The sequence below is a fragment of the Mobula hypostoma genome, chromosome 9 (genome assembly GCF_963921235.1).
Source record: "Mobula hypostoma chromosome 9, sMobHyp1.1, whole genome shotgun sequence".
NCBI classification, from domain to species: Eukaryota; Metazoa; Chordata; class Chondrichthyes; order Myliobatiformes; family Myliobatidae; genus Mobula; species Mobula hypostoma.
Window position 1 is genome coordinate 86,860,068 of NC_086105.1, and position 27,880 is coordinate 86,887,947.

General features: G+C 42.2%; 1 protein-coding gene across 6 annotated transcripts in view; it reads right to left on the reverse strand.

The window, feature by feature from the left end:
- Positions 1-27,880, reverse strand: part of LOC134351833 (myosin phosphatase Rho-interacting protein-like) — a 313,354-nt gene that overhangs the window by 224,464 nt on the left and 61,010 nt on the right. The gene's annotated exons all lie outside the window — the stretch shown is intronic.

Consider the following 27,880-nt stretch of genomic DNA (forward strand, 5'->3'; position numbering starts at 1 on the left):
TCTGCACCACTCCACAGTCTCCCAGCTTTCTGACAATGGGTCTGTCTAGGTAGCGTGGAGTAGGCCCTTCCAGCTCTTCAAGCTGCACTGCCCAGCAGCCCCCAACTTAACCCAAGCCTAATCAGAGGACAGTTTACAATGACCAACTGACCTCCCAACTGGTACATCTTTTGGACTGTGGGATGAAGCCGGAGCACCTGGAAGAAACCCACATGGTGATGGGGGGAATGTACAAACTCCTTCCAGACGGCGGTGGAAAATGAACCTGAGTCACTGGTACTGTAAAGTGCTGTGCCAACCATTGCGTGATTAGGCTAGTGTTAAGTTGGGGATTGCTGGGCAGTGCGGCTTGAGGGGCCGATTCAGCCCGATAATCTGAATAAATAAACTCACATCTATGAACCATTTTTATAAATGATACCAGATCATTCACTTTCTAACAACTATGAGAAAAACAGTCAATTTACATTGATAGATGGGAATATCAGGAATCCATCTGCTAATCTAAGCACCTCAGCAGCAGTCATAAACATCTAACCCAATTGTGTAACAATGTGCACTTATTGCAGAGAAAATATTATGAGCAGAGTTAAAATTCTGTTTCTTACCTTGTTTGTACTTGAATATACTGTGAAGCACTGTAGGATATTAATAGTGGCCAGAATTGATTTTGAAGTGTTTGTATTTACTAGAGCTTTGCTTTGTAATAGCTTCTTAAGGAAGTAAAAGGAAGCTCAAGGCAAGATGGAATTACAAGCAGATGCTCAACTGAAACTGTTTCAAAATTCTGTTGTTGAGGGAGAATTAAGAATGAGTGACTGGTTCCAAGTGGTTCTGAGAATCATTCAACTTAACCATGAGCAGAATGCACAGAAATAAGCTGTACGGCTTGTGCTCAGTTAAGTTTTCTGTGCGAGGGCTAGAGACCCCTTGGTCTGTGTTCACATCCCAACATTTGTTTGCATGAACTCAAGAAAACAAATACAGATAATCGGGCTACATTTACATTTTGGCTCCATTAGCTGCTTGTCCAATTAGCTGAAGTTTCATGGAAATAGTAAAAAAGATATTAAAAAGACAAACTACTGCTATACTGAGTAACAAATTATGTACAGTACTGTGCAAAAGTATTAGGCATATATATATTGCCAAGGTGCCTAAGACTTGCACGTTACAGTATTTGTCAACATGGATGGAGAGCGAGTTTGTAAATCTGGCAGGAGCAACGGATGTTGGGAATGGCGAGCGTGGACCACCGCAGGAGGGGGTAGCTGAGGAGGAGTGCCGGGGCAGGGGGCTGATGCGGGTGCAGACACACTCTGCCCTGAGACACCAGGCAAGGTAATTTGATTCTAAACAATTGGGTTTATTGATCATTACAGGATGTCCCTCTGGTGCTTCCCATTCTCTCCCCTCACCCTTCCCCATTTCTCATCCATGATTCCTCTCTCCCTGCCCCCTTCCCACTCTCTGTCCACAATAGAGACCATATCAGAATCAGGTTTATCATTACTCACTTATGTCACGAAATTTGATTTTTCTTTTGCGGTAGCAGTACATAAAATTAGGACGGTACTGTGCAAAGGTCTTAGGCAGCAAAGCTATATATATGTACTCAAGACTTTTACATAGTACTGTATTTAAATGAAATCCAGAACAACTGGAACATTAGCAATACTATAACAGTACTACAAAACTGTATTATTTCTGAATAGTTATCGATGGAGGAATTCAGCGTATGCTGCCGTGTTCTTTTGATTAACAAAATCAATGCAGAAACCTCATGTAAATAATGAACTGCCTTCATAAAATGCTATTGATGATTGCATCCTCCAAATCTTCATTTTCATTGTTACATTCAAGATGATTGTCAACACTTTCAGATTCCACGTAGTCCCTAACTTGTAGTAGTGAAATTGTTTCATTTTCACTCCTGCCCGCTTTTGCCATCTCTAAGCCTAAATGCTTGAAATCTTATTGAGCAAAACAATTAAAAATGTTTTGCTGCTTATTTTTGCCAGCAGTGACAAAAATCATTGCTTTTTGAAGACAAATACACACAACTGATGCTAGTTAAAAGGTTTTTGCACAGTGTAGTGTCTAACGGTCATACAAGTGAATGCGTCTGGTACCAGTTAGAAATTGTTTGGCATCAGTCTCCTGCCCCGTTGAAATGCCATTGTGTGAATGAGGAATGAGGAACATCTGGCAGCTCTTGGGCTGTATTCCCTGGAGTTCAGGACAATGAGGGGGGATCTCATAGAAACATTCCGAATGTTAAAAGGCAGTTATTTCCCATGGTAGGGGAGTCCAGGACTATAGGGCACAATTTCAGGATTGAAGGACGTCCATTTAGAACAGAAATGCAGGAAAATTACTTTAGTTAGAGGGTGGTAAATCTGCGGAATTTGTTGCCATGAGCAGCTGTGGAGGCCAAGTCATTGGGTGCATTTAAGGCAGAGATAGATAGGTTCTTAATTAGCCAGGGCATCAAAGGGTATGAGGAGAAGGCAGGGGAGATGGGATGACTGGAAGAGTTGGATCAGTCCATGATTGAATGGTGGAGCAGACTCAATGGGCTGAATGGCCTGCTTCTGCTCCTATATCTTATGGTCTCAGTTTACATTTGTGAAGCTGAAGAGCCCATGACAATAACCTGATTGTTTTTGCACCTTTCCTTAATCTGCTTGCATATGTATCCCTCAGTGTTCCAGTGGCTACAATTACAATCACATAGACTCCCACAAAATATAGACCACACCTCCTCCCACGTGCTTCCTACAACAATTCCATCTCATTCTCCTAGTTTTTCCATAGCTGTGGTGTTCATACTGTCCAAAACATTTTCCACACCAGTGCTTCTGAGCTGCCTGCATTTTCTCTTAACCTCTTGTTTCCCTTCACAATAGTTGAAAGTCTCTCATTTGTGTCTGCTCTATTTTACGTACTTCTGCTCTTAATTTCACTCTTACAGTCACAGAGAACAGGGTTTTTATTCATCTTCCACCAGCCTCCATACGTTCCACCACCTCAATGAGACACACGTTGCCCTGCATTCCTAGCTACTCCGCTCTTCACTCTTTCATCTGCACAAGCCTCTCCTCTTCTTAGATCACCATGCCATTGGGGGAAATCTAACAACTGCTCCTTAACCTCCCTTCCACTCATGGACCGAAACTATCCTCACAAGAAAAGTAGCAAATCGCTCGTTCATCTTCCAATACAAGTTCAAAGTAAAATTTATTATTAGAGTACATACATGTTACCACATACAACCCTGAGATTCTTTTTCCTAAGGGCATACTAAGCAAATCTGCAGAATAATACCTGTAAACAGGATCAATGAAAAACCAAGAGCACAGAAGACAACAAACTGTACAAATGCAAATATAAATAGATAGCAATAAATAAGGAGAGAATAAAATGACAAGATAAAGAGTCCTTAAAGTGAGATCATTGATTGTGGGAACTCCAAGAATAGAATGAGTGGTTATCCTCTTTTGTTCAACCATCCTCTGATGGTTGACGGGTGGTAACTGTTCTTGAATCTGGTGGTGAGAGTCCTGAGGCAGCTGTACCTTCTACCTGATGGCAGCAGCGAGAAAAGAACATGGCCCGGATGGTGAGGATTTTTGATGATAGATGCTGTTTTTCTACAGCAACATTTCATGTGGATGTACTCAATGTTGGGAAGGCTTTACCTGTGATGTACTGGTCCAAATCCACTACCTTTTGTTGGAATTTCCACTCAGAGGCATTGGGGTTCCAATATCAGGCTGTAATGCAGCCTGTCAGCACACTTTCCACCACACTTCTATGGAAGTTTGCCAGGGTTTTTGATGAAATGCCGAATCTCCACAGACTCCTGAGGAAGTAGAGGTGCTGTGGTGCTTTCTTTGCAATTACATTTATATGATTGGTCCAGGACAGGTCCTCTGAGATGGTGACACCCAGGAATTTAAAATTACTGACCCTCTCCACCTCTGATCCTCCAATGATTATTGGCTCATGGACCTCTGGTTTCTCTCTCCTGGTCTACAATCAGTTCTTAGATCTTACTGACATTGAGTGAAAGATTGTTATTATAACATCATTCAGCCAAATTTTTTATCTCCCTCCAGTATGCTGATTCATCACCACCTTTGAAGCGGCCCACAACAGTGGTGTCATCAGCAAACTTGAATATGGCATTGGAGCTATGCTTAGCCACAAAGTCAAAGGTGTAAAGCAAGTACAGCAGGGGGCTACGCATACAGCTTTGTGGTACACCTGTGTTGGAGACTGTGGAAGAGATGTTTTTATCCATCGGAACTGACTGAGGTCTGAAAATGAGGAGATCCAGGTTCCCATTGCTCAGTGGGGTATTAAGACCCAGCTTTCAGAGTTTACTGATTAGTTTTGAGGGGATGATGGTATAAAACGCTGAGCTGCAATGAATAAAGAGTATCCTGATGTATGTGTAAGGGGGTTTCGTCTCTTATGTTACTGCGTAGGCTCATTAAAATGGCTCCTTTGTTATGTTATACTTGGGAATGTTTCTTTGTTACGTTAAACGCTGAGAAAGTTTTTGCGCTAGCAGCTTGTTTTGGTTTAGAGTGTGATAAGAATATGTTACAAACCAATTGAGATAGTTGTTACGTTTTTGGTGTATTTGAAGATACTGTATGCGTGGGGTTTTGGGGCAGAAGGCAGAAGACAGAGACAGAGGATGGACCAGGTGCTGTGATGTCCGCTAACGGGGTCGGACCCCGAGGAGGGCGTTTGGCAATGAGACTGAGACGGAGACAGACTCGTGCGGAGCGTCTGGTCGACCACCGTTGTTGGTCCCAGGCGGCCGGTCGAGGTGGTCTGAGGGGTCGCAGGGTGAAGAAGAAGGGTTCTGAGCTCCAACTGTTAGTGCACGAAGAGATTGAACTTTGATAAGTGTGGCACCTTTTATTTTCCTTTTATATTTTATTCTCTATTATATAGTTCCAGTAATATCTATAAACTGTAAATCATTTAATCCTATCTGGTGTATTGTCTGTTATTTGGGCGGGGTGGGGTACATCACACAGCATCCACACAAACTAATTACCCAGTTTGGCAGGGCCGAGGGCTGTTTCCCTAGATGACAGTGAGCCAAGCGACCCTGAGGTTGGCCAGGGGGGCTACATATGAATCTTTGCTGTCCAGGTATTCCAGGGTTGTGTGAAGAACCAACGAGATATACAACTGTTGCTTCAGTAGGAAAATTGGAGCAGATTCAAGTGGCCACTCTGTCAGGAACTGATAGTTCGAACATGTTGCAAGATTTCACATTGGAGGAAATTACAGCATTCAAACCCTGCTACAGCTATCGAGCATCCCTCATTGATTCCAGTCTAGTACAGAATCTCCACTTTACCTGTGAGATGGATTCCCAGAGATCTTTCCTACACCTCTTGTAGCATTCTTGATCACAGACTTGAATGGCTCCAATCTGGCTCTCAGCAAATTCTGGATTTCATGGTTCATCCAGAGCTTCTGACTGGGATAAACCCTGAATGATTTCGTGGGGCACACTCATCTACAGCAATTTTAATCAAGTCTGTAACAAGCCTTGTGTGGCCATTCAGATCCTCAGATGAGTGCTTGAACACAGCGCAGTCCACTGACTCAAGGCAATCCTGCAACTGTTCCTCTGCTTCTCATCTATTGCATTGATTGACCTCATACTGGTGACCTGCACTACAAGTAATTGTAGCCAAGATCAAAGAAACAATAAAATCTGTCAACTTCAACAGCAGCTTCAAAAAGATATGACCAACAGCTGGTGAAAGTGACAAGAACGTTCCTTAATTTATAAGAATATGACATGACAAAAGATATGGTTCCTCAATCTTTTCAACCAAATCCAATTTTTTTTTCCTTTTCAGGTGCTGTACCAGCTGCCTATTTCCCTCCTCCCAAATTACTTTCATGACACATTCGTGACTGGAAACTGTCCACCAACAGAACAAATACCAACATGATGCATTTGTAACATTAAATCAGCTACGATTCTATTCCAATCTTGTCAAGCTGTTGAATGCAAATGTCTTCCAAGTCTCTTGCTCATGTTAAGGCAACGCAAGTAAAGATTAACACAAAATGTAGTTGTTTAGCTTCCAGTACAGAGAAACATAGAAACATAGAAAATAGGTGCAGGAGTAGGCCATTCGGCCCTTCGAGCCTGCACCGCCATTTATTATGATCATGGCTGATCATCCAACTCAGAACCCCGCCCCAGCCTTCCCTCCATACCCCCTGACCCCTGTAGCCACAAGGGCCATATCTAACTCCCTCAGAGATTAGAGATTGGCAGTCATTTCAGAGGTATATAATTCTGCAGGAGGGCTTATGCAAGGTTGAAATGGGAATAACGCATTCCTGCCAGATTCAACTGGCTTTTCACTGCTGAAAGCAACAGTAAATGCACTCCCCAAGCACCAAACAACATGAATTTCTGCTGGAAACTTTCAGGCCAGTTCCTGTTAATCATACAAATTTATGCTGTGGGTGTGCTCACATTGGAATGTTTGATAATCTGATGACTGCTAAAAATTATGGAAAATAGAGCCTTCTACCCAAACACATGAAATCAATGAGGCTCACCTCAAACTGTACATGCCACAGGGAATATCTCCAAATTTACTTCATACAATATAGAATGATGTTAAGGAGGAATAAATGTCCCTCACAGAACCTTCGATTGGTGGCTGTAGGAATAAAGAACCCAAATTCTGTTTCCTGTAGGCTTTCCAGAATCACTGACGATACGGACAAAAGAGCTCCCAATATAAACAAACGATTAGGCCAGGATACGCAGCCTTTTAGATAAGGAAAAAATTTTACTGCAACACGTTTTCAACATGCGTTTTCACACACATCCTTTGGGGTACATAAAACTGCATCTTCTCTCAAAGAATATAATTTTACTATTGCTTAACACCAACACAGAAATCTTAGACCATAAGATATGGAAGCAGAATTAGGCCATTTGGCCCATCATGTCTGATTCATTTTCCTCTCAGCCCCAATCTCCTGACTTCTCCCTTTCATGTCGTGAATGATCAAGAACCTATCAACCTCCATCTTAAATACACCCGATGACCAGCCTCCACAGCCCCCTCTGGCTAAAAAAAATTCTTCCACAACTCTGTTATAAGTGAAGACTGATGTGAAATAATTATTCAGTTCGTCCACCATTTCCTTGTCACCTATTACTATCCCTCCAGTGTAATTTTCCCACACTCCACTATCTACAAATGTAAGTTGTTTATTCCTTTCCATTGATGCTGCCTGACCGACTGAGTTCCTCCAGCATTTTGTGTGTGATGACTACTCTCACCTCTCTTTTACTCTTTATATTTCTGAGAAAACTTTTAGTATTCCCTTTGATACCGTTGGCTAGCTTACCTTCATAATTCACCTTTTCCTTTCTTATGGCTTTTTTAGTTGCGTTCTGTTGGATTTTGAAAGTTTCCCAATCCTCTAACTTCCCACCAATCTTTGCTCTATTATATTCCTTCTCTAGCTTTTATGTTGGATTTGGCTTCCCTGTCAGCCACAGTTGCATCATCCTGCCTTGAGAATACTTCTTTGGGATGTATCTATGCTGCACCATTCGAATTGCTCCCCGAAACTCCAGCCATTGCTATACTGTTGTCATCCCTATTAGTCTCCCCTTCCAATCAACTTTGGCCAGCTCCTCCCTCATGCCTCTATAATTCCCTTTACTCCACTGTAATACTGATACATCTGATTAAGCTTTTCCCTCTCAAATTGTAGGGCAAATTCTGTCAACTTATGATCATTGTCTTCTAAGGGTTCCTTTACCTTAAGCTTCCTAATCAAATCCAGTTCATTACACAACACCCAAGCCAGAATAGCTGTGTGCTTAGTCCCCTGCTCTACTCACCTTATACTTATGACTGTGAGGCTAAGCATAGTTCCAATGGTTTGCTAATGAAACCATGGTTTTTGGATGAAGCAAAGGAGGTGACAAATTAGCATACAGGTGAGAGATTGAAAATCTGGCTGAGTGGAGCCACAACAAGAATATCTCACTCAATGTCTGCAAGACCAAGGAGTTGAATATTGACTACAAGAGGTGGAAACTGGAGATCCATGAGCCAGTCCTCATCGGGAAAGCACAGGTGGAGAGGGTCAGCAACTTTAAAACCTCGATATTATCATTTCAGAGGATCTATCCTGGGTCCACTGCTCAAGTGCTATTACACAGAAAGCACAGCAATGACTCTACTTTCTTAGAAGTGTGCAAAGATTCGGCATGTCATCTAAAACTTTGACAAACTTCAAGAGATGTGTGCTGAAGAGTATGTTGACTGGTTGCTTCACGACCTGGTACGGAAACACCACTGCCCTTCAAAAAGTAGTGGATAAAGCCCAATCCATCACTGGTAAAGCCCTCCCTTCCACTGAGCTCATCTACACAAAATGCTGTCACAGGAAAGCAGCACTAATTATCAGGGACCCCCACTACCAAGGTCACGCTCTCTTCTTGCTGCTGCCAACAGGAAGTTCGTACAGAAGACTCAGGACTCTCACTAACAGGTTCAGGAACAGTCACTGCCCCTCAATCGTCAGGTCCTTGAACAGAGGGGATAACTTCACTCACCCCAACAATGTTCCCACAACCTATGGACTCACTTTCAAGCACTCATCATCTCATGTTCTTGATATTGATAGTTTTTTTTTGTTTTCTGGTATAAGACCGTAAGATAATGGAGCAGAATTAGGTCATTCAGCCCACCGAAATTCTTCTAAATTCCTGTGAGTACAGGCCCATAGCTTCCATACGCTCTTCATATGTTAACCTCTTCATTCCCGGAATCATCCTCGTGAACCTCCTCTGGACTGTCTCCAATGACAACACATCTTTTCTGAGATATGGAGTCCAAAACAGTTGACAATACTCCAAGTGCGGCCTGACTAGTATCTTATAAAACCTCGGCATTATCTCCTTGCTTTTATATTCTATTCTCCTTGAAATAAATGCCAACATTATATTTGTGTTCTTTACCACAGACTCAACCTGTAAATTAACCTTCTGGGAGTCTTGCATGAGGACTCCTAAGTCCCTCTGCCCTTGTCCCAATTAGTTAATAGTCTGCACTATTGTTCCTTTTATCATAATGCATTATCATATCCCAACACTGCACCTTTTTGCTCTTTTTCCAATTTGTCTAAGTCCTGCTGCAATCGCATTGCTTCCTCAGCACTACCTACCCCTCCAGCTACCTTCATATCATCTGCAAACTTTGCCACAAAGCCATCAATTCCATTATCCAAATCATTAACAAGCAATGTGAAGAGCAGCAGTTCCAATACTGACCCCTGAGGAACACCTCTAGTCACTGGCAGCCAACCAGAAAAGGCCCCCTTTATTCCCACTCGCTGCCTCCTGCCTGTCAGCCATTCCTCTATCCATGCCAGTATCTTTCCTGTAACGCCATAAGAATTTATCTTGTTAAACAGCTTCATGTGTGGCACCTTATCAAATGCCTTCTGAAAATCCACAGTATTTACTGTAAATGCCTGCAAGAAAATGAATCTCGGGCTTGTACATGCTGATCTATATGCACTTTGATAATAAACTTGGGGTATAAGGGGTATCACCTCCGGTGAAGGGGCTTGTCGTGTCCAATACCGGCCAGCTCACTCACCTTTGGTCCCCACTGGTACTCCGCTCTCACCCGGTAGCTGTTTGCATGTGACAGTGGCCACACCCCAGTATACCACTTTGACAGGTGGGCTAAACCAGGTGAGGGTAGCTAGCGGGCCTCAAACCTCGGTGAGGTAGGGACATGCCTGTCCTAGCATGCGGTCAGCTCCAGCCGACTGAACGGATGAGATCTACACTGAGATCAAACTGCCAGGAAGGTGGTTCTACAACGCTCCGAAGGGCATGATGAGACACAGATGTCATGGCCATCCACTGCAACCAAAGAAGACTCCAGTTCGTGACACTTGTTTGTACCAGTGGACCCAAACTTCTGAGCTCGAGAGAGTGGAACCATCCCACTGCAACAGGTTTTCCACTTTAAAAACTCTCCTGCACAGGTCTCCTGTCATTGTCGGTCATGACAGACAACCAGTATAAACTATAACAATTGCAAACTTACTCTGAACTTTCTTGGCATCACTCACTGTACACATCACTTTCTAACATATTTCTCCAACAATCCATATTTGCAACAAAAGAGGATGTAACCACAATAACAAAACTTGAATCCTGATACCTCATGTACAGGAGACTACTGTCATCTCAAAGGGGAGCTGAGGGCATCTGCTACTGAATGGAGCCAGCCATTCCCGTTCCTACAATGAAATAGCAAGAACTTAGACCAGTACTGTAAGAAATCATTAGTGCTTTGCTCAATTTGTTATAAAGTATCTAATCATTTACTGCAAACACACACACGTGCAAACAGAATAGACTTAGGCAGTCCTTTGGAGTGAAGGATGACTCAGTTCCACTCCATTTCTGTGGTTAACAAGGCCAATGTATGCACCCAGAACCTATCACAGGTGTGGCTGATGGAGCAGACAGGTGAGTAGGTCATTTGCAAGGCGTTATATCCCTTTCACCAGTTTTTTAGGGCCCCTGCATTATCCCAATGCATGGATTCTAGGTTCCAAGTACCAACTCAATGCTCCCTTTCCACCTTAAGAGACCACGACAGAGACTCCCAAGATTTAGTCAGACTGTTACGTTGTTCCAAGGATGCTCTGGCACATCTCTTAATCCTTTTCTCAGTCAGCCCTGGAGTAAAATGCTCACTTTGGGAGGCTGATGTAGCAAACAAAGTTTTCTGCAACAGGTACTCATATGAGTTTAACTTGGACCTTAATGCTAAGGAACTTTTCTAGTGAGAGAACGCTGACAAAGACTTGTTTATCACTCCAATAAATTTTGATCATTTTGCACAGCACTGTTAGTGGAACTGTACCAGTTACTTCAGATGTCTACAGTGGATAGTCCAAGTTGCAGATGCATACAAGCTAACAGGAATCGCTGCTGCTGACAGAACACAAATTCTGTATTAGAAATAATTGTCAAATGTTTTTTCCTCAATTAACCAAAGACAGTGCTGGCATGTTGAAAACAGTGCAAAAAATAGTTCATGATTACAGGGTCTTACAGCTAAGAGCATGAGGGCAAGGAGACATCTAAACAAAAAGGTTAAGTTTATGCTGTAGAGCAAGACAATGGGCATATCTTTCACTCAACATACCAAACAATTAAAAAAAGGCCTTAACACCTCAGTCTAATCGATGCAATCTCAATCTGCTGGATAAATAAACAATTTAAAGCAGAGAAGCTGGTTCTTCAAAACTGCCAGTACGACAATAAACTCCAGAATTTGGAAGGGAGAGCAATTCTTCAAGAGGTTACATGAATTGTCAAATTGAAAAGGTATGTTGGATCCCTGCCTTTATAGATACTGTCAACAATCCTTCTTCCATCTTTGTAAATCAAGTTACCTGCCTGAACCACCACCTAATAAAGCATACACTATCGTGCAGAGTCATTCTCCCAGACGGAACAGGAGAACAATCTCCCAGTCTGAGCCCTGGGGCAGGTCATCTCCCTGCATAGCTGCTGAACCAGTCTCAGTTGAGAAATCTCAAGTACTATTGCACAAAAAGTAAACCTAGCTCTCCACCATTTAAATGAGTGACAACTGTATAATACAGTGTACCAAAAGAAGGAAGTCATGCAAAATTCATTATAAAAACACCTGCCTCCATTTTGAATCTTGCAGCTAATTCAAGGAACTACAGGAAGAACAGGAAGGCTCCAAAGAGATGCCAAGATAAGTGGCAGGATCAGCGTTAGGGTGGAGAGACTTGAGAAACTAGGTTGTTCCCCTTAGGACACAAAGTTACAAGGAGATGTTCAAAATTATGAAGTTTTTAAAAAAGTAAATAAGGAAAACCCTTTTGCAAATCATATTAGTTGGCAAACAGATTTAAGGAAATTGGTAAAGTGCTTAAGTGACTCCAGGGAAAATAATTTACTTTGTGAACCATCATGATCTAAGTGTACTTCCTGAAAAGTTAGGGTAAACAGTTTCAACAATAATGTTAACAAGAACTTACTGGACTACAGAAAAAGAAATGAGGGGGTTGAGTACAATGTTGGGATGATTTAAATTGATCTTTCAGAGTCAGCACAGGTATGATGGGGTGAATGGCCTCCACTGGTGCTGTGCAATTTGTCCGTAAATTATATGGTTATGCTGTGTGACAGCAGGATCTGTCTTGATTCTGAAGCTCAGGAGGACTTTGGTGCCTAACAGTGATTCCTCTGCTTGCATCTTCAGAAACAGCTCCATTTCTATCTTTGATACCTCTTTTTTTCCTTTTCAAGGTTCTTTTGAAGACCCTGACCTGGAGTTACACGCTGACTTCGGTTCTTTGTGGAAATGAGACCCTCTCTCGGGGCCTCATGACCGGCTGCTTTTCAATATGCCAAGGAAGCAGCCTGGAAGACTGGCGCGCCTTCAGGGTGCAGAATTTCCGTGGCTCTGGAGGCAGGCGGATTCAAGGCCAGTGCCACCGCCTGAAGCATTGTGGGAGACAGAAGATCGAAAGCAGCCAGCTGGCTGTGTGCCCAGAGACCCGAGTTCTTTGGGCACAGGGCTCAGAAGGAACAATGCAACAGACTTTTAACACCATAAATCAGTGAGTTGCTTTATGTCTCCCCTCTCATTGTGAAACAGGGAGACCTCTTTTTCTCTTATTAGGGAGAGAGAGAGAGTCTGTGGTATGTTGAATACCGGGTGAACGAGTAGGCTTTGGGGTACTGCAAGTCTATGTCTTTATTGATGTTTTGCTGCACACTCAAGTGCTTGGTGGGGGGGTGCCGATGCTTTTTTTGCTGGTGGGGAAGTGGGGTTTGTTGCTTTGCTGCTGCTTATGCATGGGAGGGGGAAGCTGAAGGGGCTTTGGGGTTCTAACATTTAACTGTCATTCATTCTTTGGGACACTCCTCTGCTTTCGTAGATATTTGCGAAGAAGAATAATTTCAGGATGTAAATTGTATACATTTCTCTGACATTAAATGTACCTATTGAAAGTAAATTTTATTATCAGAGTACCTACATGTCACCACATAGAACACTGAGATTATCTTCCTGAAGGCATACTTGGCAAATCTAAAGAATAGTAATTATAACAAGATCAATGAAAGATTAAATAGAGTGCAGAAGACAACAAGTGCAAATATAAATAAATAGCATTAAATACAAGAACATGAAATAACAAGATAAAGAGTCCTTAAAATGAGATCATTGGTTGTGAGAACATCTCAATGGATGGGCAAGCAAGTGTTGTTATTCCCTCTTGCTCACAAGCCTAATGGTTGTGGGGTAGTAATTGTTCTTGAACCTGGTGGTGCGAGTCCTGAGGCTCTTGTACCTTCTACCTAGTGGCAGCAGTGAGAAAAGAACATAGTTTGGATGGTGAGGATCTCTGATGATGGATGCTGCTTTCCTCTGACAACGTTTCATGTAAATGTGCTCAATAGTTGGGAGAATTTTACCTGTGATGTACTGGGTCAAATCCACTCCCTTTTTTAGGATTTTCCATCCAAAGGCATTAGTGTTTCCATACCAGGACGTGATACAGCTTGTTAATACACTCTCCACTACACATCTTTTGAAGTTTGAGAATTTTTTTCTGTCATACCAAATCTCTGCAGACTCCCAAGGAAGTAGAGGTGCTGCCATGTTTTCTTCACAATTGCATTTATGTGCTGAGCCCAGGACAGATCCTCTGAAATAGTAACATCCAAGAATTTTACATTGCTAACATTCTCCACCTCTGATCCTCCAATGGAAAAAGGCTCACACACCTTTGGTTTCCCTCTCCTGAAGTCTACAATTAGTTCTTTGGTCTTGCTGACATTGAGTGAGAGATTGTTATTTTGACACCACTCAGTCAAATTTTCAATCTGTCTCCTGTATGTTGATTCATCACCACCTTTGATACCACCCACAAAAATTGAGTTATCAGTGCACTTGTTTTTTGGTGTTGGAGTTATGCTTAGCCACACAGTCATGTGTAAAGCAAGTAGAGCAGGAGGCTAAGCACATACTTCTGTGGTGTATCTGTGCTGATGGAGATTGTGGCGATGTTCTTGCCAATCCAAACTGACTGGGTCTACAAGTGAGGAAATCCAGGATCCAGTTGCACGGGAAGGTATTGAGGTGGAGGTTTTGAAGCTTATTGATTAGTTTTGAGGGGATGATGGTATTAAATGATGAGCTGTAATTGATAAAGAGTATCCTGATGTACACATCTTTTCTGTCCAGATATTCCAGGGTTGCGTAAAGGGTCAATGAGATGGCATCTGCTGTGGACCTGTTGCTCTGGTAGGCAAATTGGAGTGGATCCAAGTCGCCACCCAGACAGGAGCTGATATGTTTGAACACCACCCTCTCAAAACACTTCACCACTGTGAACGTAAGTGCATAGGTCACCACGCTGTTCTTGGGCACCGGTATAATTGAAGCCTGCTTTAGCAGGTGGGTACCACACACTACTAAAGCAAGAGGTTAGAGATCTCAGTGACCACACCAGCTAGTTGGTCAGCATAGGTTTTTAGTATTTGGCCAGGTATCCTGTCATCTACACCACAAATAGCCATTTGCATATCGAAACACACCCGACACATACAGCAATAACTTGGCTAAGACGCACATTAGAAGAAGTGCAGAAAACGTCTGGAAGTGCAGATTGGCCTGAATTTTTACAGGCAATGGTGAAACAAGTGATTGTTAAACAAAGAACGTTGGCCATAGGTATCTCAATATCTTTGTGGAGTGGGCTCTCTTTTCCAAACCAGTTGTTATCATGCATCAGTTGAAAGGGATACAGGTGTCCCCTGCTTTTCGAACGTTTGCATTACGAAACCTCGCTGTTACGAAAAGACCTACATTAGTTACCTGTTTTCGCTAACAGAAGGGGTTTTCACTGTTACAAAAAAAAGGCAGCGCATGAAAAAAAGCAGCATGTGAAAAAAGGCAGCTCGCGCCCTGAGCAGCCAAGCTCCTCCCCCGGAACTGCATTCTCGCCGGCATTGCTTAAACACGTGCCTGTGAGCAGCTGTAGGCAAGATGAGTTCTAAGGTATTGGAAAAGCCTAAAAGAGCTCGTAAGGGTGTTACACTTAGCGTAAAACTAGACATAATTAAGTGTTTCGATCGTGGTGAATGAAGTGAGGGCAAAGTGAGTTTGGCTTGTGGAAGCTGACGAAGATGATGTTGAAGAGGTTTTGGCAACCCATGACCAAGAACTGATAGGTGAAGACCTGATGCAATTGGAAGAGGAAAGGATAACAATCGAAACTGAATGCAGTAGCAAACGGACCAAAAGTGAAGTCGTCCAGGAACTGAACGTGAAGCAACTGCATGAGATTTTCGCTGCAATGATTGCAGAAAAGTACAACTTTAACTTTAGATTATGAAGACATGCAGTCCTCTTTTATTGTCATTTAGTAGTGCATGCATTAAGAAATGATACAATATTTCCTCCGGTGTCATATCACAAAACACAGAACATACCAAGACTGAAAAAAACTAACAAAACCACATAATTACAACATATAGTTACAATGGTGCAACAACACCATAACTTGATGAAGAAGTCCATGAGCACAGTAAAAAGTTCAAAGTCTCTCAAATGTCCCACATCTCACGCAGACGGGAGAAGGAAGAAAAACTCTCCTTGCCATACCGACCACGGTCCGACTCTGAGTCATCCGAAAACTTCGAACTCTGATCAGCTCTCCGACTCCGAGTACTGAGCGCCATCTCTATCCGAACGATTCGATCTCCATCTCGGTCGCCAATAGCAGGCAAAGCCGGGGATTTTGAGGCCTTCCCTCCGAAAGATTCCCGATCACGCAGTAACAACAGCAGCAAACTGGCGTTTCAGAAATTTTTCCAGATGTTCCTCTGTACTTTCACGTCTGTCTCCATCAAATCAGAATTGTCCACGGCCCCTATTTAACAGATACAATATCATTTTTCACCGGAGGGCTGCGCACACATGGCGCGCTGCTCTCTCTCCTCCCGCCGGTTGAAAGGGTACGTAGGTTTAGGGCATACTTGCAAGATGGTTTGAGTGCTTACAAAGAACTGTATGATGGAAAAATGCGCGAGGCTAAGCAGTCAAGCATACTGTCATTTTTCAAGCCTTCCACATCAGCCACAGCAGACGACAAACCTCGATCTTCGACATCAAGGCATGCAGACATAGAAGAAGATGACCTGCCTGCCCTGATGGAAACAGACCACGATGAGATGACACCCCAGTGGTCCCAACAGCCGGGCCGCGGACCAATACATTGCCGCGGAGAATGCAGCGGTAGCCGGGACGCACCCAACACATCTTTAAGAAAAAAAAGGCAAAATAAACAAGCTAATTGATTAGGTGCCGCCCAGCACGTAAACATCGGCCTAGATCAGAGGCGATTGCTGATTGCATCACTTCTGATCTGGGCCGACATTTACGTGCCGGGTGGCACCTAATTAATTAGCTTGTTTATTTCGGATTTTTTCTTAAAGATATGCTGGGTGTGTCCCAGCTACCACTGAACTGCTGCATGCTTCGCGGATCGGTATCGGTTGGCTGCCCGGAGGTTGGGGACCACTGCACCACCCCAACCTCCGACGACTCAGCCTAACACACCATCATCAGTGTGCCCGATGCTGTCTTCCCAATTCCGGTAAGTGATACTACACTGTACATACATTATTTCTACTTTATATAGGCTGTGTATTTATCATATCATTCCTGCTTTTACTATATGTTAACGTTATTTTAGGTTTTATGTGTTATTTGGCATGATTTGGTAGGTTATTTTTTGGGTCTGCGAACACTTACAAATTTTTCCCATATAAATAAATGGTAATTGCTTCTTCACTTTACGACATTCCGGCTTACGAACCGTTTCATAGGAACGCTGTACCTTCGGATGGCGGGGGAAGCCTGTACTGAGATCCAGCAACTGTAATGCCATAAAGCTGACTGAGCATTCTCACTAACAACTGGAATGATCATACACCATACTTTAATAAACATTAAATATTAAGTTTCAAATTAAGATTTGCAAATGGCCACGATTAAAGTAAATATATGAAATACAGTGATGCATAGTTTCCAAAGTTAAAATGCATTTTATTTTGTCATATTTACATAATCATATTCCAGATATGTAAACTTTTTTATATGGAGAGTGGCATGTTTACCAGCCACTGATGGTTTATTGGGTAAGAATTCAAGTTCTGGAACAATGCATGTTTTATTTATTTGTGTCTGAGATGCGTCTGAAAATTCCAACTTTTATTGCCTATCTCAATTGCTCCTGAATTGGGGAAGAGTGTTAAGAAATCAACCACGTCAGTGCAGCTGGAGTTACACAAATGCCAGGCTAGATGGGACAGTAGATTTCCATCACTGAAGCAGATGAGTTAACCAGACAGGATTTTACCAGAATCCATTGGCTCCATGGTTAACATTATTGACTCTGGCTTGTTCATTTATTAATTAATTTAATTTAAATTTCTGAACTGCAGGGGTGGTTTTCGCTCCTGTGTCTGGATCAATGGTCAGAATTCTGGTTGCTACACCAACATCTCAACTACTAGTCTGCCAATCCACAGGGAATTATACAGAAGGGCTGCTTTACAAGATCTTGCCACTTTAGCAAATTTAATTTGATTTCTGTAGAGAAAACTGCAAAAGAGTACAACTTGTGAGCAGTATCAGATCACTGGCAGAACATCAGGATTGTCAAGTTAAACCACACGTGCAAGAAATCCTGAACATGCCAATAGTTCTGTGACTATCACAATCATAGAACTTGGCCAATCATTTGAGAGGAGTTCAATATCAGATTATTTTTTATTTAATTTTATTTTATTTATTTAGAGATACAGTGTGGGCTAGGCCCTTCCCATCCATCCGTGCTGCCCAACAACCCCTGATTTAACCCTAGCTTTATCGCAAGACAATCTACCACAACCAATTAGCCTGCGTCATTGGACTGTGGCAGGAAACTGGAGCACCTGGAGAAAAGCCATACATTCCTTGGGGAAGGACATACAAACTCCTTACAGAGCACGTCGGGACTCTGACACCCCAAGCTGTAACAGTATTGTGTTAACCTCTACGTTACCACGACATCCCTTTGTTCCACAGTTCCTTCTTCACAGTTTATATTAACCATAGATTTGGTCTCAGCTCACTTGAAAATATTGAAAGTGTTTGGAAAGAGAGAATTTAATAAGCAGTTTATTAGAAACAAGCATAGTCAATTTAAATTCACTCACAAGTGGCTTCATCACAAAATGAGCATTTCAATCCACTATGACTTTCAACCGACATTGCAGTTTCCAAAAGACTGTAGCTGAGTGTTGTTAAACATTCTGAAAGCAATTAAACAACAGACAGAAGAACAACATAACCATAATATATGCAAGGTGAATGGTGCCTCAACCTCCTTCGCCGGACACTCATGTCCCACAGCGGAATATCATATATTTCCTGAGGAAAAAAAAACTAGCCAAGTTTTCTCCCCACATTTTCAAAAATACACTGGTACTCTGTGGTATTCGAAAACTAATTGCAATCTGTAATATTATGCGAATTCCTTGTTCAGAATTGTTAGGAAACCTGAGAGGGGTGAGGAGTACAAATTCCAATTGATTGCATTCAGTGAATTACGTATTCAATTCCATCACTTTGACATACTTGTTCCATTGATTATAATCCTACACTGTTCGCACTAAGTTTTGACAACTAACAAAATTAACCCATGAAATTACAAACATTGTTTGGAATTCCAAGGAATGTTTCCAAACATTTCCTCTTTTGTGCATCATATTTAGAACTATCGGTATTTGTTCTAGTATGCTGGTAACTTTGGATCTAATTTTCCGTTAACTACATTTCCCTCTGTGCTTCATCTTCCATTTTTTACTTTAAATTGTTGAAAGTAGGTCTTCAAAGTTTACAATCACAATTTTTGATGTAAATCTCCCAGCCCCAACTCAGGGCCCACACTACCAACATTAAATAAAATCTCTCATCCCCCACCTGTGCTGATGCCAGTTCCCTTGGGTCACCATCACAGAAGCTCTTGCACTATCGCAGTTTTCTCAAGGTAATCGCAGTGTAAACCACTAACAGAATGCTTGATGACATCATTTAATCTGACAATTCAGAAACAACAAATATACAATGTATGGGATTTTGAGAAGGGTTACAATGCTTTCATTACAAAATTGACTATTAATATTTAAATAGAGAACTCTTAATTTCAATCACTGCAGCCCAGCATCAGCCTGAACTATAGTAGAAACCCACAGGGATTACTTAGGTTTAGCATTGTCGGACTTTTGAAGCTTTTACCAAAATAGTTACCGATTTTGAAGGTTTCCTTTTGACTATTACTGGATTTAAGACAAGGATTTTGAGCAAGTTTATCTGGCAAATGAAAATTAACCATCTTAAGTTCTTGAACTTCCCACCAACAGGTTTCCTGTCACTAACCCACATTCTGTCTTCAATTCCAACACTGCTTTTTGGCTCAGAACAAGCAAAACTAACATTCAAAATGGACAAAATATAGAAATGGCAGAGGGGAGATGGTTACTGACAACTTGTAAAAGCAAATTCTTGTAAAGGTAGAGTTATAATACCAATAGTACCTTACCCCAGCACTGAGCTAATCTACACCAACTGATCTCAATTCACTTGGAAAGTAAAAAACCTGGAACCAGGCATTTGCTTTAAGTTTGGAATTCAGACATCACATCTGTTTGCTCTACATAGTCAATACATATAGCCAATATATATCTAACAGTTACTGCAGCAAACAACCTACTTCTTTCACGTGAATTGGAGGGAGATGACCCTGTTGGTAAAAAAATGAAATTAAATCAATAGCAAGAAGCAAAATATGATTAGAAGATGTAGAATCTTTGTGGACAAGATTTCCCTAGAGTTGAGGAAATGCAAAGGTGAAAGGACTCTGGTGGGGGTTATGTACAGGCCTCTGAGTAGTTTTCCAGAATGCAAGTACACCAGGGATTAGAAAAGACATGTGAGAAAGGCAATGTTAATGATTATGAGGACTTCAATATGCATGTAGAGAAAATCAGGTGGATCTCAGGAAAAGGAGCTCATGGAATGCCTACTAAATGGCTTTTTAGGGCAGCTCATGGTAGAACTCACTAGGAAACAGGCAGTTCTGGATTCAGTGTTGTGTAATCTGGCAGACTTGACCAGAGAGCTTAAGGTGAAGGAACTGTTAGGAGACAGTGACCAAAATATGATAGAATACATCCTGCCATTCAAATAAAACAGCTAAACTCTGAAGTAACTGTATTAAGCTTGGAATAGGCAACTACAGAGGCATAAAGGAGGAACTGGTCAGAGGTGATTGGAAGTGGATACTAGCAGGAAAGAGAATGGAGCAGCTAGGGTAAGAACAGGTGTGGAGGAAAGGTTCTGGAACAAGATCTGTCCTTGTTCTAAAATAAGACCATAAGACATAGGGGCAGAATTAGACCATTCGGCCCATCGAGGCTGCTCTGCCAATCCATTATGGCTAATTTATTATCCCTCTCAGCCCAATTTCCATACCTTCTCTCCGTTACCTCTGACGCCCTTACTAATCAAGAACCGCAACTTTAAATATACCCAGTGACTAGGCCTTCGCAGCAAATTTGTGGCAATGAATTCCATAGATTCACCACGTTCTAGCTAAAGAAATTCATCTCTGTTCTAAAGGGACATTCTTATATTCTGAGGCTGTGCCCTCTGGTCCAAGAATCCCCCACTATAGGAAACATCTTCTCCACTTCCACTCTATCTATGCCTTTCAATATTCAATAGGTTTCAAAGAGATCCCCCCTCATTCTTCTAAACTCTAGTGAGTACAGGCCCAGAGTCACCCTCATACCCTAACCCTTTCACTCAATATTCACATATATTTTCCATATTTTTTTCAAATTCATTAAGATTCCAAAAATGAAAAAAAATTCTTTCAAATGGATAATATCAATTAAAACAAACAGAAACAATTTAACAATGATCAGAAACTTCACTTTGTGCTCCCAGCTGTTCCTTCTATTTAACTAACTTTTTCCAATTATCTGGAGCAAGTTGTTTCGGTAGACTTCCCACACAAGTGCTGGGAATCTGCTTTTTGCTGCTGGACTCTTTGAATCAAAGTGCCTTTGGTTAGACTCCCTATGTGTGCATTCTTGAATAATACTTTCAAGTGTAAATTCAAGGCTCTGGCATTCACACAGAAATGCAAAAGCTACTGTAGTTATAATGACAAATGATGTTAATAACTACAAATATAGTCTCTTAAAATCCAGGCTCATTAAAAAACATACATGTTTTCCCCACTTGTGATTGGCAGTAGTGATGTTGAGGGGTTGTGAACTTATGATTATTTCTCTCTCTCGCGTTGAAGAATTGCAGTTTGCAATGGTGTGTATGACAGAAAAGTACACTTACAGGCAAGAATACAAACTTAACCTTCAAACACTGCTTGGACACATCTGCTGATCCAAATTATGATGTAGCAAACAAGTATAGCTGCCGTCAGTACCCAGTTGCTGAGCTTAACAACAAATCTCACAGCCTAATTTGCTTCCAGGTGCAAAATCACCAGCAGCTGAATACCATCTACATTGAAACAACACACATCAAAGTTGCTGGTGAACGCAGCAGGCCAGGCAGCATCTCTAGGAAGAGGTACAGTCGACGTTTCAGGCCGAGACCCTTCGTCAGGACTAACTGAAGGAAGATTTTTCTTACTAACTCTTCCTTCAGTTAGTCCTGACGAAGGGTCTCAGCCTGAAACGTCGACTGTACCTCTTCCTAGAGATGCTGCCTGGCCTGCTGCATTCACCAGCAACTTTGATGTGTATTGCTTGAATTTCCAGCATCTGCAGAATTCCTGTCGTTTGTTACCATCTACATTGATATTGCTGTCAGGCTGATGCGTTAGCTACACGCCAGTCATCTTTCCACTGTAGGCTATGTTAAGAAATTATGACACTTCCCTCACTTTTGTTAACAATGAGATTCAAGACATTAGCTTGATATTGCTATGGAATGTACAGTGCCTTGTAAAAATATTCAGCTCCCAACCCTTTGTTCACCTAAATGAATATTACAACCAGGGATTTTGATCAATTTAACTGAGAATTTTAATTTATGAATCATATCCTTTTTTCACAGTAGAGCCCAAAAGGAAGAAAAATATAAAGCATGAAAACTAAAAATTCAAAAACTGGAATGACAGCAGTTCAGAAGTATTCATCCTCCTTTCCTCAGTACTTTGTTGAACCATCCCTCGCAGCTATTAAGCCAATAGTCTTTTTGGATAAGTTTCTATTCGCTTTGCACAAAGTGATGGAGCAAGGTTTGCCCATTCCTCCTTGCAAAATTGCTCAAGCTGTGCCAGGGTGGACAGCAATCTTGAGGTCTTGCAAAGATGTTCAATCAAGTTAAGGTCAGGACTCTGACATGTCACTCGAGGACATTTATTTTCTTCATTTGAAGCCACTCCATTGCTGCTCTGGCAGTGTGCTTCGGGTCACTGGCCTGCTGAAAGATGAATTTCCTCCCTTGTTTATGCTTTCTGGCAGAGGCTAACAGGTTTTAATCCAGGTTATTTCTGTATTTAGTAGCATTCATTTTCCCATCAATTCTGACCAGATTCTAGTCCCTGCTGCTGAAAAGCATCCCCATAGAATGATGCTACCTCTGTCATACTTTACAGTTGGATGGTGTTGCCTGGTTGATGCACAGTATTGGATTTACGCCACATGTACCACTTAGAGTCGAGGCCAAAAAATTCCATTTTAGTCTCATCTGACCACAAGACTTTCCTCCACATCTTTACAGTATCTTCTAAGTTACACTTTGTAAAGTTTTTAAGCCAGGGCTTCTTCCTTGCTACTCTTCCATAAATACCCTTTGAGATTGTGAAGCCATGAGTTTCCTTCCCAGTTGCAGCCACTGAATTCTGCAGCTCATTCAGAGTGACTGTTAGCATCACAGTAGTCTCTCTTACAAGTGCCATTCTTCACCGACAATTAAGTTTAGAGGGACGGCCTGACCTAACCAGTATGGCTATGGTTTCATATTTTTTTCCCACTTTTCCACAATAGACTGCACTAATCTCTGAGGTATGTTCAGTGCCTTTGAGATGGTCTTGTACCCTTCCCCAGATTTGTTATCATTTCCCTGACTTGCCTTGAATGTTCTTTTGTCTTCATTTTGGTTTAGTCTATTGAAAATGTACAATACTGTTGGAGAGAGCGGGTATTTATTCTAATGAATTAATTCATTGAAAATAGGTGATACTCCGATTTTCTACGTCAACAAATTTGGTTAGTTGGTAAGGTAATACATATATCGCACCCCAAGGAAAGTTAGCATAATAATTGCAAAGGGGATGAATACTTTTTCAGTCTCAGAATTCTGGTTTTTAATTTTTAGTAGATTGTTGGCAGGTTATGGAATTTATCTTTTGATTTGACATGATGAATAATGTTTTGTAGATTAGCTCAAAAAATCCTACTTCGATATATTTTAAATTTAGAAAATGAGACAGTTAAATGTAAAATTAGTTGGAGGAGCTGAGTACTTTTTCAAGGCACTGTATTGGGAATAGGAACACCTACAATAATTTTGTATGGATCCTTCCATAAAAACATAAGAAACAGAATCTGGAGGAGAGCCCTCATCTATTCAACTATTCACCAAGATTGTGTCTGATCTTTTACCTCTGTCACTTCTTTACACTAACCACATATCTCTTGATTCCTTAAATAACTAAAAATCTGTACGACCCTATCTCAATCGAATCACCCCACAGTCCTCTTGGGTAGAAAATTCCCAGTGGTTAGGATCATTATGAAAATATTAAACTCAAAAGAAGTCTTATTCAGCTTATCACACAGAAGTCACTAACTTAACTTTCACAATATATATATATATTCTCCTAAAATTATGGTTTCTTGAAATTCTGCCTTTAATGAAGAAGTTCAATTCCATGTTATGCCTATCTAATTCAAGATCATCATGATCAACAGCAATGAGATATGGAAATCATTCTCCAAACCTCAGTTTGCACCTTCACCTACATACAATTTGGAAGATTAAATAATCTTATAACAGCTCTGCTGACTCCCCAAACCCTTGGTATATATTTAGGATCCAAGCTTCTGTTTCCTAAGACAGAGAACAAAATGAACTAAAAAAAATCTCAAAGAGGGTAAATGTTGCACACTTGGACACAAAAGGGACTTCCAGGCATGCAGAAGTTTAAAATAACATCTTTATTTTCCTTCTGGAAATACTGGAACACAGCGCATCGGCTTACCATGCATGCTGCCGGGCCGTCTCCGTCTACGCCATCATGTGCGCACTCCCGTGCCCCCAGGACCCCTCAGCTGCCCCAAGTGCCTGTATAAGCTTTGCCCCTTGTAACCATCAACCAACCCACTAAAATATTACCGTTGCTAGTGCAACTGAACATTAATCAAATTCTGAATGAACAAAATAACAAACCAAAGCAATAAAAATAATATGAACATAATATAAGAAAATTAGGGGGGTATCCAGTGTCCATTAATATGCTCCACATTACTATGGGTTCCACACTCTCCCCTTCAAAATGACTGTCGTCCTGACATTATAGATTTCCCAGGGTATTCATGTCTTCAACTGGTGAGTTATAGTGGTAGGTTATAAAGGAGTCAGTCTTTCGGGATACTCTCTGTACAGCAAGTCTTTGACATGACATGCATCTCCCTCTTTATGTCATGTGTCAGCAACAGGCATCACTGGCCAGATGATACCTTAAGTGCTACTCCACTACTTATGCGGGCTATGTATCTCGGACTGAAGGTTTTGACCCTACGTCTAGCCCATAAACCTTTACACAGACCCACATGTCCTACTGAATGCCTCACACGTGTTCCAGTGTCCTATATGTCAGTGGTCTGTGTTCGACGGATGGTTGACCCAATGTGTTGGATGTGAGTGTCTTGGGTAGGTTTCTTTGTCGGAAAGGATACTTTCTTATGGGAGTTGACCGCTGCTCAAGATTCCTCTAGTCTGTTTCATCAGATGACGATGCCTGCTCAGAGCTCATCTCGTCTGCTTCATCAAATAACACCACTCGCTCGGCCTCTGTAGTTTCTCCATTCTCCATCTCTGGTTCCATCCTACCTTCCTCACCCTCATCTGGACACTCAACTTCCTCACTGCCTTGCTCCAGTTCTCTGTCAGCTACTTGTGGTTGGAACTCCTCTGCTTCCACTCTCAGCTGGCTTCTGAACGGGTCAAATGACTCTGCTGGCCGTGTGGTGATGAATCTCCAGTTACTCTCATCCTCTGAACTACTGTGTGGATCACTCTCCTTCTGCCTTTCCCTCTTCTTATCTGTGTCTGGCTTTTTCTTTCGCATCTTCTTTTTCCCCTGCTCATCTTCTTCCACGAGCAGAAAGTCACAAGGTAGTAGCAGGTTCCTGTGTAGGACCCTAGTCTTTCCTGGGCCTCTCTCAGGTCGTACGACGTAGACAGGACTGTCCTTGTGCTTCCTCTCGGTTACGATGTGGACTTGCTCCTCCCAATAAGACCTGAGCTTCCCAGGTCCTCCTCTATCCCTGAAGTTCCACACTAATACTCTACACCCTGGCTGTAGTTCCAGTCCATAAGTCTTCCGGTCATACTGCTTCTTTGCTCTATTTTGCTCCCTCTGAGCTGTCTGTGATGGCAGCCTGTATGCCTCCTGCATCCGCCTTCTCCACTTACTGTGAGAGGTGCTCTGGTCACTTGGTGTCAGGCCAAACATAATGTCCACAGGTATCCAGGGGCTTCTACCATAGAGGAAGTAGTATGGGGCATATCCTGTCGCTTCACTATGCGTACAGTTATACGCATGTACGACCTTGGCTAAGGAGCTCTTCCAATCTGACTTGGCTTCCTCTGTCAAGTTTCTCAGCATGGAAAGGAGTGTTCGATTAAATCTCTTAACCTGACCGTTTCCAGCTGGGTGGTAAGGTGTTGTGCATGAGCCTTGGATGCCAGAGTATTCTTCCAGCTTGGAAAACAGCTTATTCTCAAACTCCTTGCCCTGATTATGATGCAACTTAGCCGGAAATCCAAATTTGAGCGCAAAGTCTCCAAAGATCTTTTTAGCGGCAGTTTTTGCTGACTTGTTGGTACATGCGTATGCCTGGGCAAAGCGTGTAAAGTGATCGATGACAGCCAGGATATACTCATATCCTCCTTTACAGCCTTCCAGATGCAGGTCATCTATTGAAACCATCTCAAAAGGATATGTGGTTACTACATTAACCAGTGGTGCTCTAGTTGGCTTGTTCGGGTGCTTCCGCTTCAGGCAGCTACACACCTTGGTCACATAACGGTCCACATCTCTTTGCATATGAGGCCAACAGAATCGCTCACGGATCAGGCTAAGTGTCCACTCCACTCCGAGGTGTCCCATCTTCTCATGCAGCTCCTTGTATATCAGCTGATGGAATGTTTTAGGTAACACTAGTTGATCTCGAACCGCTGACTTTCTGTACAGGTTGCCGTCTTTGTTGAGATACAACTTGTTTCTCTCCCTTACTAGAACAGAGGTGTCATTACGCCGGTCTCTTCCCCATTGATGAGGCCACTGTCCTGTCATGACATACTCTCACACCCTGCCAATGGCTGAGTCATCCTTTTGTGCTTCCTTTAGGTTCTCGGTGGAGACGTCTGCCACTGTAGAAGTTAGTCTTTCATGCTCTACATCAGTACATGCTGCGGTGATGGTGGCTGGACACAACCAGGGCTCATGTTCATGCGATTCGAGTTGGAGTGCCTGTGTGACAGTTGTTATTGTCTCTGGCTCCATTTCCTGTGAGCAAGTGCGGATGTACTGCTCCACATCAAGTGGCAACCGTGACAAGTCATCCGCGTCTCCATTAACTTTCCCAAGCCAATACTTGATTGAGAAATTAAAATCAGCTAACTCCGCAATCCACCCGTGTGTTGTGGCATTCAGCTTCGCTGTGGTCAAAACACAGGTTAAGGGATTATTATCAGTGTAGACAGTGAATGAGGGCGCATAATATAGATACTCACGAAATCTTTCACAAATGGCCCACTCCATCGCCAAAAACTCTAACTTTCCAGAATGGAGGTGGTAATTCTTTTCTGGTGCAGTTAGTGTTCTCGACTCATAACCTATGATGACCAGCTTGCCTTGTTATCTCTGGTACAGTACTGCAGCGGTCCCCAACCAAAGCATTTGCTACCGGGCTGCGAGGAAACAATATGATTTGGCGATATGAGTCACCTGCACCTTTCCTCATTCCCTGTCACGCCCACTGTTGAGCTTGAACACACGCGAGCTCATTACCCGCGCGTCATCCATGTCATCCTCGAGCTTGCAAATGACGGTGGGCTGAAAAGTATGTTTGGCATAACATCTCCGCTGGCATTCTGGATCAAAGTCAAGGCTAAATATCCTGAGATAGCCAGGAAAGCACTGAAAACGTTTCTTCGATTTCCAACATATCTCTGCAATGAATGCAACAAAAACTAAATTGCAGAATAGACTAGACATAAGGAACTCCCTTCGAGTATCGCTGTCTCCCATCACCCCTCGCTAGGACCATCTTGTTTCAGGGAAACAAGCCCAGGGCTCTCACTGATTCAGCAATATTGGTGTGTTGCAATGATTTTATATGTCCATATGGGGAAAATATGTGCTGTGTGTTTAATATCCAAACGTTACTTAAAATGTTATGATG